Genomic DNA, 18,128 nt, shown 5'->3' on the forward strand with positions numbered 1-18,128 from the left:
GCTCAAAGTCTAATGGAACTGAATGTTGCAAACTGAAAAAAAAAATTATCCAAAAAAAGTGCCAAAATGACTATACTAGTTTCTATGGATAAAGGACTTGCCTCCAGAACACAATTGGAAGAGTAATTATTACCCTTTTTATCAGTACTCATACAGTTAGAGACCACTGGGTGTATTCTTTCCTTGATATGTTAACAGATATTGTTCAGCATAAAGATGAGTATATAATTGTTAATAACAAGCTAGATTAATGTACGTGTAATGATAAGCCTTTAAAGAACACTTGCATCCCTGGAGGAGGAGCACCTGAGGACATTACCTCCACACCTAGTGGTATGGACTAGTTGACATGGCATCTCTGAACACTTTTTCTGTTAGAAGGATGCAAGAGGGATAGGCAATGTAGAGCGGGCAGGCAGCCTGGAGATTGCACTCTGCCTCAGAAGGAATTGAATTTGCCAGCTGAAGAACTCTGTACACTCCAGCTGAAAATCCTCAGGCAGATGCAGAGTTGATTGGAATTAAATCCCTATGGTATTCTATTTACTACCTCCATTAAATCAATCAATCACTATAATGTGTATGTCAAATAGTTTCTTTCCCCAAATCCTGAAATAATCTGGCCTCCTTGACTTTACATTGTTACAAAGGCCATCTCCCCCATAAAAAACATTCCTCACATTCTATCCAATGAATCTTCCTTATGCATAGATCAGGTCAATATTCAGCTCATCTTTTTGTTTACTGAGTAAAGTTCAAACTCTTCTTCCTGACATTCAAAGCCTCTTTTCCTTTACAGGCTTTTCTCATATAAAGTTCCTCTCAATACTCTATACTTGAGTCAAATTAGACTACTCAAATGTGTCCTGTTTTTTTGACACACATATATTTTAATTAGAGTAGGCAGGTGAAATACATAGTAGTTATGGTAGTAAAGGTAGAAGTAGAAGTTGTAGTAGTTGGTGTTGTTGTTATACTACCACTAATAATAATGATACTTGCAGCTAATATTTATATAGCAATTATGATGTGCCAGACACTGTGCTAAATGTGAACAATTATAAACCTTTGATCCTCTCACAACAACACTGGGAGATAAATGCTATGATTATGCCCATTTACAGATAAAGAAACTAAAGGAAATAGAGATGAAGTGGCTTGCCCAAGGTCATATAGCCAGTAAATGTCTAAGATGGATTTTAATCAGTTCCTCCTAAATCCAAGTCCTACAATCTGTGCAAGGTACCACCTCACTGCCATAACATTGTGAGTAAGCTGCCATCAGAGTAGGATACATGTACGTGTTGAAGTATATAACCTGAGACATTTAAGGAAGAAAAGAGATTCTAACCCATTGGGAGTGCATAACTGCACACAAATATGGGATAAAGGCCCTACTACAAGAAGCTTAGGATCAACTAACATGTCTAAAAGAATACAACATAAGATGGGTATATAATTCAGGCTTAAATTGTGAAGTACAGATTGTAAGTGCTAACAAGGTCACAGAGATATGGCATCTAAATTGTGATGTGAAGCTGGAGAGGATTTCAATCAGTGAAGTTGAAGAGATGAGAAGAAAATTCCAGGAACATGGAATTTCTGGGAAACAGGGAATTGGGGAAAATTAAGTCATGATTTTGGCAAAAGTCAAAGGGAGTATTAGATATGAGGAAGGGAATATTGGGCTGAAATCATAGAGGGCTTTCATTGCCAGGCAATGGAATAAATGCAGCTTCTTCATAGCACATCAGGAGACTCTAGAGCAATTGAACTAAGGGTGGTCCTTCACATGTTTTAGGAAGAGAAAGCAGAGCTCATAGGAGGGGGACTTTGCCAAACCCACTGGCAATTGGGGTGGTGTCAATACTTTTGGGTCAATGGGAGATTTCAAGGTAAAATTCTGTAAGATGGAGTAAAAAACAGAAATAATTCCATTCGAGCCAGGCTCTCACCAGCACATATCCATTTCCTGAAAGAGAAATACAAGGATTAGATAGAGACTTCTAACTCATAGACCACTTCTTTGGACTTATAGTAGCACACTAACTCAGTGGCATTAGAAAAGATTATGCATTCCTTTCCTCTCTGGTCCTTGACTAGTTTGAAGAGCCTGTTCCCCCTCAACAGAGAGGAAGACCCCTCCTGTATACTCTCTCTAAATCAATCCCCTGAACCAGAGCAAGTCCTGGGATTTATTTCAGAGGAAAGGATCATTGCTTTAGGGAGAAAACAATCACTCATTTATAATCTCAAAAACTAAGCTTAGGGCTAACCAGAGAGACTGCAATGGGGAAAGGTGACAGAAGAATGATCAAAGTTCCCTTTGGGAACCTCCTGTCACAGAAAACACCTCTGGAGTCTACACCACAACTTCATAGCCATCCAGCCACTTGTCTTAACTACTCACTCCTAACTCCAACCCCAGTATTAGAAACAATTGAGCAGGGCATGACCTTGGAGACCACAATGTCAGGGGTAGTTAGCTGTCTGACAACATTCCTGTCTGCCAGAACTAGGCTTGGCTATCACCACATTACCTGATGACTAATAGGTTCCCCAAGAATTGAAGGGAAAGGACAAGACAGACTCATCTATAATTTTGTACCAATAGATCCCTTAGAATGTACATAACTAGGAAAGGTGGTTCCATGTGTCCCAGTCAAGAGTCACGTTTCTACAAAATCATAAACTCTAGGATTACACCTTGGGTGACCTTAGCCATAATGGAAGCTAAGCAATGAGCCTTTAACATTACCCAATACTCTTTCTTTGCTTGATAAAGTACAAGATTATACCATGCCAACATAAAAGCCTGGAAGACTTTATCTGAGAAGTAGCTCAGGTTGAGAGTGACTGGGAGGACAGTTTTTAATATGGGGTTAAGGGACTTTAGTTGGGGTCTGGATGCAAAACAGAATAGCCACTATCTCAGTTCTACCTTTTTTTTGGAATAAGCTCAGACAACTACCCTCAAACCCAACTGATTTAGTTGATGGACCTTGGCCTAGGGAGAATTAGAAGAATGATGTATTATAAGGGGCAGCTAGGTGGCACAGTTGATAGAGTTCTGGCCTTGGGATCAGGAGAACCTGAGTTCAAATCTGACCTCAGACACTTGACACTTACTAGCTCTGTGAGCCTGGGCAAGTCACTTAACCCCAATTACCTCACCAAAATGAAAAAAAAAAAAGAGAGAATATGGTAAGACCATAATGGTCACCTAATCCAAACCAATCTTTTGGCATATAAGTAAACTGAAGTCCAGAGAAATGAAATGATTTGACCAAGGTCAGACAGGTAATAAGTAGCTAAGCTGGATTGAAACACGGGTCCTCTAAGTTATCACTCCAACTGTGATGCACATATTTAGAAGACTGTCTTACCTGCTGAAGAAGGCATGAAATAGTCACTCTTCTTAAAGTTGCCACCTTCATCCAGGAAGTGACCTGGGTCAAACTAGTCTGGATTGGGGAATTCTTCATCATCAAACAGAACAGAAGATAATACTGGTACTATGGTGGTACTCTGAAATGAGCAGATACAAACAAATAATGAGAAAATAAGAACAGCAAGAAAACTCAGAACTATCATCTAGACAAAACCCCTCATTTTGAAGTATGGAAAGAGCCAAGATTTTTTTAAATGCCTGTGCTGATCTTAAATTAGAAAATCTGCAATACTATGGGGAGAGATATGCGAGGGCCGGAATCGCTGTGCTTTGTCTCCCACTGAGACCAGGCTGCCAGGTTCATACTCACAATTCTGGCCATCCAAGAGTCTTCGGAGCCCATCCTGATACACCAAAGGATGAGTCGATGGGGAGGTGTTTAACCGTTTATTACAGAAAAGCCATAAGGGTGAGAGAGAAAAATCAGCAGACGGTAAAGCAAAGCAAGAGCAAGAGGGACGGAGAGTGCCACCCCAGGCAAGGAGCGCATAGGCTCAGCCACCTCAATAGACATCATAAGAGGTGTGTTAACATGCCTTTATCTGATGGAGACGTGGCAGAAGCATAGGCTTCGCCGCCTGTAGAGTGACGTCACACACAGCCCATGCACCTCTACTCCGCTTCCAGGACAGTTTCCTTATCAGCGAACAAAGCCGAGACCCACCAGCAGCAGCAGGCCCCTAACAGAGATAAAACTGAATTTTGACAACCTGAGGGGCAGAAGCAGTACAAATGAGTAAAAGACACAAAGAGGCAGATCCCAGGTTAATAAAAGTTGATAAAATAACTTTTGACCATTAGATCCATCAAAGAAGCAAAGTACTGCCTGGGTAAATAATAAGCACACTAAGTTCAAGCTGATGCCAGATGATCTGAAGAGGTAGAAATGAATTCTGACCTGTGTCAGGATGTTGAAGAATAAAATAGTGTCACACAGAAGAATGAGGCAAGAGCTGATAAACAAACTGGGGGCTCTTCTTGAAGATGAAGAAATTGGATACTCTAGGTAAGAAGCCCTGGCTTATAGTCTAAAGAATGCTAAAGTAGGTTCACGGGTATTATTTGATGAAATATCCAGGAAGAAGAAAATGGTATTAGTTGTTGACTCCTTGCAGATGGACACTGAAACAGCTGTTTGCTGACAATGATAACAATAGACAGGTCTGCCATATTCTCACAGCACATATCAAAGGCAAAATGGAGAAACCTCCAAGACTTGTGAATGGGGATGAGTACTAACCAGCTCTGGTGATTCACAGGGGCAAAAACAATACCTCTATAACCTGGAACCATTTCCAAAGCTTTTGACATTCAGAACAAAAAGAACCTAAAAAGTTAAGAGCACAGATGGTATATACATTATGGCTGGATTTGGAAGCAAAAGATTCTGAAAGGAAAGGTAGTTTTCAGAAGTGGACATCTTGTAAGATCGTGTTTCAGAATGGGATTTGGATTTCTGGATCATATATTCATTGAAATACAGGTAAGATAGACTCCTAGCCAGGATTGCAATGATGCACCTAGCAAAGACTGGAAGGATTTTAATTTTGATTTGTTACAAATACAGTCAAAAGCCTTTTTAAATGCTTTAAGTGTGGCTAAAAACAGGTGGATTGGAGATTTTAAGACAAGGAAACAAATTTGACCTCAAAGTTATAACTAGGACTTGGTATGATGAGATGTTTAACAAGGCAGAAGTTCTGGGAAAAGTTTCTCTTGTTTAAAAGAAACAGAATAGGAAAGAGGGAGGGGTTGTATATATTTAGAAGATATACTCATGTGAGGCTATTTAGGAAGCAGAGGAAAGAAGATTGATGAGAAACATCCAGGTAAAGAGAAATGGAGGCAGCATCAAGAGTGACATTGTCTTGAGAGTATTCAACAGACCACATGGAGAGAGAAGAAAAGGACAGGGAATAAAGAAGACACATAAACCCTGGTGGTTAGACATGATGCAGCAGTGATGGAAAACTTCAGTTATTCATTTAGATCCTTGAATTTCCTTTCTGTCAAAAACAGGGCAATTCATAATTCTTTGACTTTTCTTCATGACAATTCCATCCTGTAATTACAGTGGAACAAAACAGGGAAATTCTTTTATTGATCCAATTCTAACCAGCTGAGAAGAACTTGAATGACATAGATGTGAATGTGGCTCTGTAGGACCCTTGTGGCACAACATTCTTCCTCTGAAGGGATCATTTTATGTTGTAGGATATGCCATCACACCTGGCACACTTTCTGTGCACACCTATTAATTGTAACAATGGGAATTTTTGGGAAAGTGACCAGTCCATCTTAGAGTTTATAACAGAGTCAACTAAGTGGCCCAATGGATAAACTTAGATGCACCTTCTCCGACCCCAAATACTCACTAGCTGCGTTACCCTGGCCAAATCACTGACCCTCTCTCAGACTGAGTTCCCTCATGTGTAAAATGAGAATAATAACATTGCCTGCATGTCAGGGTTATTCTGAGGATAAAAAGAGATAACATTTGTAAACTGCTTCACAAACCTTAATGCTACCTTTTATTATTATTGCCAAGAAGTACAAGAGTTGTTTTCTAAAAACACAAAGGAAGACAATTCTGACAATGAAAGATAAAGGAACATTCTCTAAAGATACCAATGTGGATAAGGTAGCCAGATGGTGCAGTGGAGAGACTGCTAGACCTGAAGTTAGGAAAACCTCAGTACAAATCCAGACTCTCACACTTACTAGCTTCATGACCTTAGGAGAGCCAGGTGCTCTCTCTATGACTTAGTTTCCTCACCTGTAAAATAGGCATAATAATAACATCTACTCCCACAGAATTGTTGTAAAGATTCAATAAGATCATCTATGCAAATCATATCTCAAAGAACTTTGTAAAAGTAGATATTATTATTATTATTATTATTATTATTATTATTATTATTTATTATTATTATTATTATTATTATAGGGAACTCACCAACCAACTTAGATTTTTCAAAGACAAGGACGAGTAAAAGAAGCATGTCACAGTTCTATAAGGACGACAGAAGTGGTTAAGCCCAGAACAAACAGAGGCTAGTGAGGCTAACAAAGGGCAACAAGAAGGGGTTTTTTTTAAACTATTATTGTAGAAAAGAGGAGGATTAAAGAAAGGATAAACCCACAATCCAGAAGGTAATAAGATGAGGATGACAAGTGACAAGAAAAGATACAGAAATTCTCACTTTTTCTTTTGCTTCTGAGTTTTTTTTTCTAAGGGAAAGATCTTTGAACTGAAAAGTATAAAATAAATAAACATATGTGGCTGATAGTGATTGAATACCCCAGAGAAGTAAGGATAAAATAAGAGAGAACCTAGACACCTGTGCAAGAAAAATAAAGTGAAGAAAGTACAGTTCAATTTACACTCACCATCTAGAATACATTTCTAAAGAGAGCATTAATCTAGATAAGGAAGGAAGGAGGAAATGACTCCAGATAAGGAAGTAGAGATCAACAAAGATCTGGGGTGGAATCATCATTACTTCTTTTTTTTGAGGGTCTTAATAAACTGGTAGAGGAAGAGAATGCTGTAGATAGTGTTTACTTATATCTTAGGAAAGCATTTGATAAAAGATTTCATGTTCTTCCTCTGAAAATGGTGGAAATATACAGGTTAGATGATCATACAAATAGGTGGATGGAAAACTGATATCTGACTATGTACAAAGGGTAATTATTGAAAGTTCAATGGCAGCTTAGAAGTAGGCACTGCTGTACTGTGAGCTCCTTAGCTCACAAATATGGAGTATTCATTCTGGAATCATATTTTAGGAGAACATTGAAGAGCTGGAGGCAACTCAAAGAAGGGCAACCAGGGTGGGAAGAATAACAAGTCCATGCCATGTGAGGATGGGTTGAAGGAAATAGGGATATTTAAACAAGAGAACAGAAGACATAATAGAACAGGAGACATAATGGCTGATTTCAACTATTTTATGAACTGTTATTAGAAAGAGAGAGTAACTTTGTTCTGTTCTGTTCCAGGATTCAAAATAGATTAAAGTTACAAAATTTCAAACTTGGGCTTCATGCAAAACAAAAAAATTCCCTCAAATTAGGGATGTCGAAGATTAGAATGGAATTCCACAGCATTCCATTGAAAGGTTTCCCCTCATTGAAAGTCTTTAACCAAAGATTGGATGATCACAAGGTTAGCATACTATAGATGGGATTCTTTTTCAGATTGGGGATGGACAGTATGACCACTGAAATCCCTTCAGATTCTGAAACTCTATAACCAATTCTCAGGGATGTGGGTGGACCTGAGATTCCTTCTAACTCTAAGATTCTATAGTTCAAAAGGAGAGAGTATAAAATCTCATGTTATAGTGAGAAACACTTCTGACCTTGTGGACAAGATATTGTCTAAATTGCACATCTGTCTCTGCATGGGGCAGAGACACAGACATACATTGGCATAGGTCAATGTATCATTGTATCTCATGTACCACAGCATTGGTGTAAGGCATCTCATTTCTGTCCTCCATGCAGGGACTTCGATTTCAGTCAATCACACAATCAATTTCTTCATGAATTTTTCCTGTCACAATATGAATGAAAATTGATTTTAAAAGTAGGAACAAAGGGGCAGTTAGGTGGAGAAATTGATAGAGCACTGGCCCTGAATTCAGGAGTACCTGAGTTCAAATCCGGCCTCAGACACATAACACTACCTGTGTGACCCGGGGCAAGTCACTTAAACCCATTGCCTAGCAAAAAATAAAAATAAAAATAAAATAAAAGTAGGAACAAAAACTGCCTTCTCACATATTTTCCCTGATTTTTCACCAAGAGCTACATTGGTAAATAATGCATTTGACCCTCACATTCTCACATAGATAGATAAACAAACAGATAGATAGACAGATGAAAATTCCATTTTAGTCTCTTAAGCCAGCTGAGAATCCCTTGAGGTACCTATGCCCCATGCCCTGAGGACAGGCTCAAGTTATCCTTAAAATAATGCAGGCCAAGCAGCAGTTGGTTAAAGAAATGAGGAGAGGTCTCAGTCCTGACCTGTTCCAGAACTCAATGTGACCAACCATAGGCCCAAGGTACTTCCCTGCATGGCTGTATGAGTGACAGGAATCCAGAGGCACCAGCTCCTCCTATGGTCAGGAAGGATCAAGAAGCTATCAGGAACTAGTGCCTCTCAATCATTCAGTTCCTCCCAGTTCTATCACTGGGCTCCAGTCTCTATCCTTATCACTATCTCTATGCCTATCTCTCAGGAAAACTCACAATTACATACACTTAATCAAGCAAGGTAGAGGTAGTAGTGGAGGAGGAATAAGTAAACTTGAACCTCTAATGACTTAAATATATTAAAGTGACAACAAAAAATTTCCGAGGAAAGTCTCAAAAGGACCATGAACCCCTCTCATGCTGACTAAATGACAGATGTGCATTATCAGCCTGTAATAACACCTGTTATCTCATGGTATTTCAGGAGAAGCAGGAGTCCATATCTCTGGGTGGTGCTTGTTGTCTCTTTTTGCAGCAAATAGATCAGCTGCATTACAGACCAAGTTTTCAATGGTAAATTCAGACTGTGGTTGTTGCTTTTCCTAGGAATAATTTGGTATGATTAATTGAAAAGTAAGGGAGGCAGCAGGGCACAAGGGAAAGCATGATGGATTTGGAGGAAGAGGACCTTGGTTTAAATCTCAGTTCTGATTTTTTTTAATTTTGGGGGGAAGGCAACCAGGGTTAAGTAACTTGGCCAGGGTCACACAGCTAGTAAATGTCTGAGGCTGAATTTAAATTCAGGTCAGAAAGAGAGAGAAAGAAAGAACAAAAAGGGAAGAAAGGAAAAAGAAAGGAAGAAAAGAAGGAAGGAAGGAAGGAAAGAAAGGAAGGAAGGAAGGAAGGAAGGAAGGAAGGAAGGAAGGAAGGAAGGAAGGAAGGAAGGAAGGAAGGAAGGAAGGAAGGAAGAAGGAAGGAAGGAAGGAAGGAAGGAAGAAGGAAGGAAGGAAGGAAAGAAAAGGAAAGGAAAGGAAAGGAAAGGAAAGAAAGGAAGGAAAGGAAAGGAAAGGAAAGGAAAGGAAAGGAAAGGAAAGGAAAGGAAAGGAAAGGAAAGGAAAGGAAAGGAAAGGAAAGGAAAGGAAAGGAAGGAAAAGGAAAGGAAAGGAAAGGAAAGGAAAGGAAAGGAAAGGAAAGGAAAGGAAAGGAAAGGGAAGGGAAGGGAAGGGAAGGGAAGGGAAGGGAAGGGAAGGGAAGGGAAGGGAAGGGAAGGGAAGGGAAGGGAAGGGAAGGGAAGGGAAGGGAAGGGAAGGGAAGGGAAGGGAAGGGAAGGGAAGGGAAGGAAGGGAAGGGAAGGGAAGGGAGGAAGAAGGAAGGGAAGGGAAGGGAAGGGAAGGGAAGGGAAGGGAAGGGAAGGGAAGGGAAGGGAAGGGAAGGGGGGAAAGAAAGGAGCTGTGTTGCCCAACTGGCCATTTCCAGTTGAGTCCCCAGTGAGGCAGCTCCTACTAATACTCACAGAGGTTGTTGTTGTTTGTCCTTCCTTCTTGAAGAAGACTATGACATCAGGGAGGTGATGTCATGGCATGCAAGTGAGTTGCATTTAAGTGAGAGAGGCTGTGCAAAGCCCACAGCCTCACTCTCTCCTCTGGAGCTGTCTGGGTCCAGTGGCAAGATACAGATCAGGACGACTTGAGATGACCCTGGATGCAGTGAGATTATGTCATCTCCTTTGATTTTCATAACAACCAAAGGAGATAAGTACTATTATTAGCTCCCTGTTACAGAAGAACAAACAGAGGTTGAGATGTTAAGGGACTTGACCAAGGCCACAAAGCTATGTAAGTGTCTGAGGCAGGATGTGAACCCAGCTTTTCCTGATTCCAAGTTTGGCACACTATCCACCATGTCATCTACCTGCCCAGGAGATGAAATTGAAATATTTGAACATAAATACATAAAATATCTTCAGTAAAATCAAGCAAAACAAAATGAGTATACAATTAAATGTTCTATTGTGTAGTACATAAGTGCTAAGGAATTCAGAGGGATGTGGTATATGAGCTGGTCTTTATGGATGGGTAGTATTTCAAGAGGGGAAGATGAAGAGTGGGAGGAAATATCCTGGGGAACAGGAATACTTCATAGGAGCAAAAGCATTGGGCAAGGAACCTGAGTAATGTTGGGAGCAAAAGGTTTGTAATTCATTTTTATTAAAACCAAAGAGAGCAGTTAGAAATCAGTCTGGAAAAGTACATTTGGCCCAAGTCATGGAAGGCTTTGAATGCCAGGCAAGAGAATGAGTATAATGTGTGCACAGGACAGCGAGAAGGTGCTATAACTGCCAGTAGAGGGGTGTTCCTTCATGTGTTCTTGGAACGTACGAAGCGAGCCCATAGGAGAGTGGCACCTGGTTAAACCACTGGTGACTGGGGTGATGTCAATGTCTTTGGGGTCAATGGCAGACTTCGGGTTAAATTTCATAAGACTGTGGTGAAAAAGGGAAACAATTCCATCTGAGCCAGGCTCTCACCAACACATGCCCCTTTTCCTGAAAGAGACAGATGCAGATGATAAGCAGAGACTTGGAAGTGAGTCAGGAAACAGTCAATGAAGTCCCAAGGGTCACGGGCTCTGGGCTTTCTTGATATTCCTTCACTCTCTCCAAACAAAGTCACTCAAGGCATGAATGGTTTTTTTTATTAATTTATGATGAATTCCTGGGAGAAAATGGACTAGAGATGGGGGGGGGACTGTAGACTTAAAAAGGGAAAATAATCACACAGCTTTTTGAGGAGGGGGCCTGGATACACAAGGTACGTCCTTACTCTTGGATACAAGTAGTATTCAGAAGAGGAAACTGATCAGGTAGGCAGAAGTCACTGAGGCTAAGTGTGGAAGAGCAAAATGGTAACCTCTTCTTTTTACTTCCCCCAAACCTCTAAAATCATTTTAGATCCCACCCTCCGTCTTGAGGGCCTCCTTAATGCTTTACTAGAATAGAATATTTATGTAAAATGCTTAAATAGTAAAATACTGGGATACTTTCACTGGATAGAGCATTGGACATGGAATCAGGATGAACAAGGTTCTAACATGACCTCAGATACATTGGTTGTGGGACCCAATCAAGTCACTTTCCTTCTGTCACCCTCAGTTTTTTCACAGATAAAATCAGTATGACAATATCACCCTCACCTGTATTCATGGGGAGCTGAGAATCTGACATCTCACTTAAAAGCTCCATTAAATATAGAAATTTCTGACCTCGATAGTCAAAATGTTTCTCAGCAGGTGACATTGCAGGGGGTAGACCCAAGGGTAATGGTGAGGTCACAAGGCAGTCCTAAAGAATGGGAAATATTGAGAAAGAGAGAAATTTTAGCCTTAGCTTGAAATTGATTTTCACTGAAAGTACAAGAGAAGGTTACTGTGTACTCCAGCTAATCTAGATTACACCTTAGCAGACACTGTTAAAATTTTAAGCACTTATATGTTGTTTAACCACCAGATGGCATTGTTCATCACCAGCTTTATCCTATTCATGAAAAGAATTCAGTTCTGTTAAGTCCCACTAGGATACAAAGAAATGGTGTTTAAAAAGACCAGGCCTTCAAACTACTTACAGTCTAATGTAGGAGGTATTGTGCATGTAAATAAGTACACATAAGATATCTATACGTGTACATACGTGCACACACAAATGATGAAAGGTAATTTCAGAGGGCAGCTGGGTGGTGCAGTGGATAGAGTATTAGGCTTGAAGTTAGAAAGACTTATCTTCTTGAGTTTAAATCCTGCCTCAGATGCTGAGTAGCTGTGTGACCCTAGGAAGTCATTTAACCCTGTTTGCCTCATTTTCCTCATCTGCAAAATGAGCTGGAGAAGGAAATAGCAAACTACTCCAGTACCTTTGCCAAGAAAACCCCAAATGGGGTCACAAAGAGTTGGACACAACTGAAATGACTGAGCAACAAAACTTAGACATTAGTAGCATGGGATAGGGAAGATGGAAAGACTTCCTGATAAAGGCAACATATAAGCTGAATCTTCAAGTAAGTCAGGGATTCTCTAAGTGGGGGAAGTGAAGACCAGCATTGTGAGTGAAGAATAGTAAATAGGACAGTATGGCTAGACAGTAGAGGATGTGGAGATAGGAGGAATGTGCAAGAAAACTGAAAGAATTAACAAGGATCCAAGTGGTGAGTAGCTCTTAATACTATAAAGTGGAGTTTACACTTGATCCTAGAGATAATGGTAAGCCATTGGAATGGTGAGCAAATTAATAGAAGGAAGCCATAAAAGTCATAACTGTACTTGAGGAAAATTACTTTGGCAGCTGTATGGAGGATGGATTGGAATAGAGATTATTTAATTATCATTTATTATTATTTATTACAATTTAGTAATTATTAATTAAGAGATTGTTGCAATAGTCTATGTGAGAAGTGATAAGGATCAAAGGAAGGTAATAGTGACCTGAGACAGATGTGAGCTCTACTGGGAAGGTAAAATCAACAAGACTGGGCAACTGATTGGATGTGAGGGGTCAGGGAAATTAAAAAGTCAAAAATGATGCCAAGATTGAGAACCCGAGTGATTAGAAATAGGGAAGTTCAGGAAAAGCATAGGTTTTTGTTTGTTTTTGTGAGGGGGGAGATGATGAGTTTTGTTTTATACATGTAGAGTTTGTGGTACCTACAGGATATCCAGTCTGAAATGTCCAAAAGGCAGTTGGTAATGTGGAACTGGAGCCCGGGAGAGAGACTAGATATATAAATACAGTCAATGCTCAGGGCCATCCTTCAATTTTGCGACTTCAAGCATTAGCATGGTTTTATGAGTAACCTCATTTTCACTTTTGTGTTGGCTACCATGCACATTTGTGGCTATGTGCAGTCCTAGTAGGTGCTTCATTGGTCTTGTTAATGCCATCATTGTAGAATAAAGAGGTTCCCATGCAGTCGTTGCATGTTTTCATTGTTTGCCTTTAAAACTCAAGTTTTGTGTTACAATGAAGCCCCTGAAGTATAATGCAAGTCTGTAGGGCTCTAAGGTGAGATCAAGACCTTGCTAGTCTTAGCATCTTCCAATAGTTGTAACTTAAACACCACAACTTCTCCCTTGGTGTTCAGGCAAGACAGAGAGGTTTGCAGCAGTATGGTATAAGGTACAACAGCACTGCACCACCACCTAACAGTGGAAAGTAAGATTCAAGTTAAAAAGTGTTTTAGTTTCAAGAATTTTATTTGTTGTACAGTATTTTTGGTACTATAGATGCCATGTGTTATGAAAACAGAATAATGTCTGAAATCAATGATTTTTTTTTCACTTAGATGTTAGTGCGAAAGGTCACAGAATTGTAGGGAATTACTAGCAAGAAAAAAATTTGCATGTCACAAATTTTATTTTAGGGCAACTAGGTGGTACAGTGGATAGAGTGGCAACACTAGAGTCAGAAGGAGTGAGTTCAAATCTGCACCTCAGGCACTAGCTGTGTGACCCCGGGCAAGTAATCTAACCCTGTTTATCTCAGTTTCCTCATCTATAAAATGAGCTGGAAAAGGAAATGGCAAACCATTCCAGTGTCTTTGCCAAGAAAACCCCAAATGGGGTCATGGAGAATTTGAAATGATTCAACAACAAATTTTTTTTTTTGCGTGTGTACTGCATTTTACAGGTTATTTCATGGTTATCATGTTAGGAAAAGTGCATGTTATAAGAATTAATATTTTGTTATCAAGAATTGTATGCATAAAGTATATTTTCAGCCACCTTTCATGAAAGATTACAGGTTTTGGTGGTCACAGGAACCTCCCCCCCCATTTCACATAGTTTCAATGCTTCAGTGTTTGCATTTTTAACTTTCACACTGTTTTCTAGGAGCATAACCACTGCATATACATCTTGCAGTCATCTACATAGATATAATAACTGAATCCATGGTAAGCTGAGGAAATCAACAAGTAAAAGTAAAGGAAAAATAAAGAGAAGAAGGCTGATGTCAGAACACTGGGGTACTCCCCCAGTTAGTGAACTGAAGATCTGAAGACAGAGGACTAAGAAGGAATGATCAAAGAAGTAGGAGGGAGAGAGACAGAGAGAGAGAGAGAGAGAGAGAGTGAGAGAGAGAGAGAGAGAGAGAAGGAGAAGAAGGAGGAGGAGGAGGAGGAAGAGGAGGAGGAGGAAGAGGAGGAGTGAAGAAAGGGAGGAAGGGAAGAAGAGGAAGAGAGTAAAGTGGAGGAGAAAAATAGAAGAAAAAAAAAGGACAGAGTCAAAAACACCCAGAGAAGAGAGTGCCAAGGAAGAGAAAGTGTTGGTCAACAATGTTAAATGGTACAGACAGGTCAAGAAAGATGAGGTGTAAAAAAAAGCAATTAGGTTTGTCAATTAAGAGATTCTTGTTAACTTTGGACAGAGCAGTATATACTTGTTGAGTATAGTTACTATTGTCCTCTTCACTTGTATTTGACTCTCCATAACCCAGTTTCCTCAACTGTAAAATGACAATGACAATCTCACTGATCTCTGAAGGTTGTTGTGAAGATAACATTTTTGAACCATTTTTGTCATAATACCTGGCAATAGGTGCCTAATAAAAGCGTGTTCCCTTCCCATTCACCTACCCCATCTAGCCGTTATCAAGTCTTGTCCAGTCTATCCTCACAACATATCTTGCATCTATCTTCTCTTCACTCACAAAGCCCCTTCAGTCCAGGCCCTCACCACCTCTGGTCTGGAGTATTGCATTAAACTCTTAATTGGCCTGCCTGCATCCAGACTCCTTTGTGATCAGAACTCCACACAGCCACCAAAGTGACATTCCTAAAGCACAGGTCTGACTAAGTCACTCCCCTCCTCAGTAAGCTCCAATGGCTCCCTATTGCCTTTGAGATCAAATTTTCTTCTACTTAGCATTTAAAGCCATTCATTACTCACTTCCACCCTATTTTTCTAAGCTTACTAACATTACCTACTTTCACAAACTCTAAGGTCTAACCAAAGTGGGCTTCTTGTTTCTTAAACATGGCTTTCAATCTCTTATCTGCAAAGCTTTGCATAGGCTGCCTTCCATGCCAGGATGCTCTCTTTCTTATCAATCACTTCTTAGAACATTTACATTTCTGTGAGACTTACTCTAAATGTCCCCTCCTATATGATGTCTTCTCTGCTTGCCTCAGTACTTTGTGCTTTCCTCTAAAGCCTAACTTTTTTGTATTTATTTTGTATAGGTTTTGTATTTATTTCTCCGTATGCATCCTTGTACTCCACTTCCAACCTACATGTAAACTTCCTAAAGAGGGCTGGGACTTTTTATTTTTGGTTTTGAATCTTCTATGCCTGGCACAGTGTCTGGCATAAAGCAGACATTTACAAATATTCATTCAATTGAGCTGATAATGTAAATTTTCTCAAATTTCTTGTAATGCTACTTTTCTACATCCCTCATTTTATCTGGATTCTCTGCCTTACATCAAGCATAAACATACCTAATCCCTTCCTAATGGTGTCAGACACTGGGAAACTTCCTCTGCCAGCAAATGTATCTCTGTGACCAATCAGATCTTGCTTAATTGCTTTATGTCCATATAACAGGATAGCATGCTCAGAACCCAAGTACAGAGTGAATACTGGGCCATAAGTTTTTGCCAGCTGTAAGAGGAAATATAGAAGGCAATTTGATCAATTTGATAATAAACAGCTTGGATTGACCTTGGTAATCTCATTGGAGAAATTTTGAACTCATTAACAACTCCATCACGATATCTTTGACATTTACATCAAAAAGAGTCCAAGAAAGACATGTACTTTGCCTACAGTGCAAATGTCACAAGCAGAGTAGCAACCAGCACAATGGCTGGTGAAGTGTAGTTTATGCCCCTAGAGCAGCATCTTCACCTTCCTCCTTAACTCTGCCTCTCAGAATATCCAGTTTCCTTTTAAAAACAGCCCATGGGAAGCATTTCCCGATCTACAAAGTGAGTAGTGTTTTCTCTCTCTTTACCAAATTACAATGTATCTACCTAGTTACTTATATGATACATTCTTTCATTAGAATCTAAGCTCCTTGAAGGTAGGGTAGGTGTGTGTGTGTGTGTGTGTGTGTGTGTGTGTGTGTCTGTGTCTGTGTATGTCTGTGGGGGGGGGGTCTTTAAATCGCTGGTACCTAGCACAGTACCTGGCATATGGTATGTGATTAATAAATGCTTATTGGATCAAATGGGAGCAACTGTTTTTCCTTTCAATGAAGCATTGGAAGCATTAAGGTTAGGGAAGCAGAAAGGTATTGGTGGAGAAGCCTCAGAGCAAGGCATGTATTATAGTCAGAGGAGTGAGTAGGAGGAGAGGAAGTGAAGGCAATGAGGTTAGATAACTTTGGCCAGCAGTTTGGCTGGGGGAAAGTTTCATCCATAACTTGCAATATACCTCTAAGATTCTGTCCTGGTCCCTCTTCCCTCTACATTCTTTCATGGTGAACTCATCAGTTCCCATGGGTTTAATTAGCATCTCTATGCTGATAACTTCCACATCCATACACCTAGATAGTTTCTCTCCAGAGCTCCAGTCCTACCTTACCAACTGTCTCTTGTATATTACATAATCTATGTTCCAGAACCAACTGAAACTCAATGATACAGCCACCTCCTCCTCATTGCTTCTCACTTGGACCATTGCAATGCCTATTAAGTAATCACTCTATCTTACACTTGGAGACATTAAGATTTATGGTGATGCTCTCTCAAACAGCCTGACTTCCCAATTCCTCAATCTCCTCTAATATTATGACTTACCCCTCCATTCAACTTCAGCCACACACAGGGATAGTCACACCCTGGATCTCACCATGACTCACAAACTGAAAGCACTAATATTCCTCTAACAATAACCTCCTATCATAACATTTTCCCCTATGTCTTATCCCTCCAAAACCTACCTTTTGTACCCACTGGAACACCTAAACCTCATTACTTTCTTAGGCCATTTGCCCTGCTCCTACTCATATCCTGTTGAATAGAACTAGAGGAAGCAGTAAAACTACATAGACTTGGTCAAATTATAACTTTATGTTTCTAATTTCAACTGAGCTTCACTGTAGTAAAATAATCCTTTTATTCTTCCTTCATTGATTCTCTATCCAATTCCTCTCAGCAGCTAAGCCAAAACTTTCCATTCTCTCTTCAAGTCTCTCACATTTCTCTCTAACCATTTTCAGCTACAGAAAGTAAAGGATCTTGCCCCTTATTTTATGAAGAAAATTGGTAGACATCTCATTTGTCATGAGCTACCTCTTCTCCTCTTCTTTTGATCTCAAAATTCAAAATATCATCTCCCACTCTGCCCTCCTTTCTCCCAGTCTCTGAAAATCAGCCAGCTTTTCTTCTTATCAAGGTCAAGCTCTATATATGTGCCCTTGACTCCATCCCTTTCTGTTTTCTCCACAGATTGCAATCTCAATTGGTCTCTCTCAGCTTCAAGTCTTTCTTCTCCAATTCACCCTCGTCTCAGTGTCTAAAAAGATTTTTACTGAAGTGTAGGTCTAACCATATTACCACTTTACTCAATATACTTCACTGTTACCCATGGGATAAAATATAAAGTCATTAGTTGACATTTAAAGCTCTTCACAACTTGGCCCCCTTCAACCTTTTGAGTCTTCTTGTACTTTACTGCTCTAAATTCACTCTACAATTCATTC

General features: G+C 39.8%; 1 pseudogene across 1 annotated transcript in view; it reads right to left on the reverse strand.

Annotated features, from left to right (window-relative positions):
- Nucleotides 1-1,817: 1,817 nt before the first annotated feature.
- Nucleotides 1,818-18,128, reverse strand: part of LOC144456389 (cytochrome P450 2C55-like) — a 59,329-nt pseudogene continuing 43,018 nt past the window's right edge. The window contains exons 9-10 of the transcript XR_013485504.1: nt 3,381-3,528; nt 1,818-1,967 (exon numbers count right to left, since the gene is read on the reverse strand). The product of XR_013485504.1 is annotated as a cytochrome P450 2C55-like (transcript). The remainder of the gene's footprint in view (nt 1,968-3,380; nt 3,529-18,128) is intronic.

Source organism: Phascolarctos cinereus, unplaced genomic scaffold (assembly GCF_003287225.1).
Source record: "Phascolarctos cinereus isolate Bilbo 61053 unplaced genomic scaffold, phaCin_HiC Scaffold_3;HRSCAF=262, whole genome shotgun sequence".
NCBI classification, from domain to species: domain Eukaryota; kingdom Metazoa; phylum Chordata; class Mammalia; order Diprotodontia; family Phascolarctidae; genus Phascolarctos; species Phascolarctos cinereus.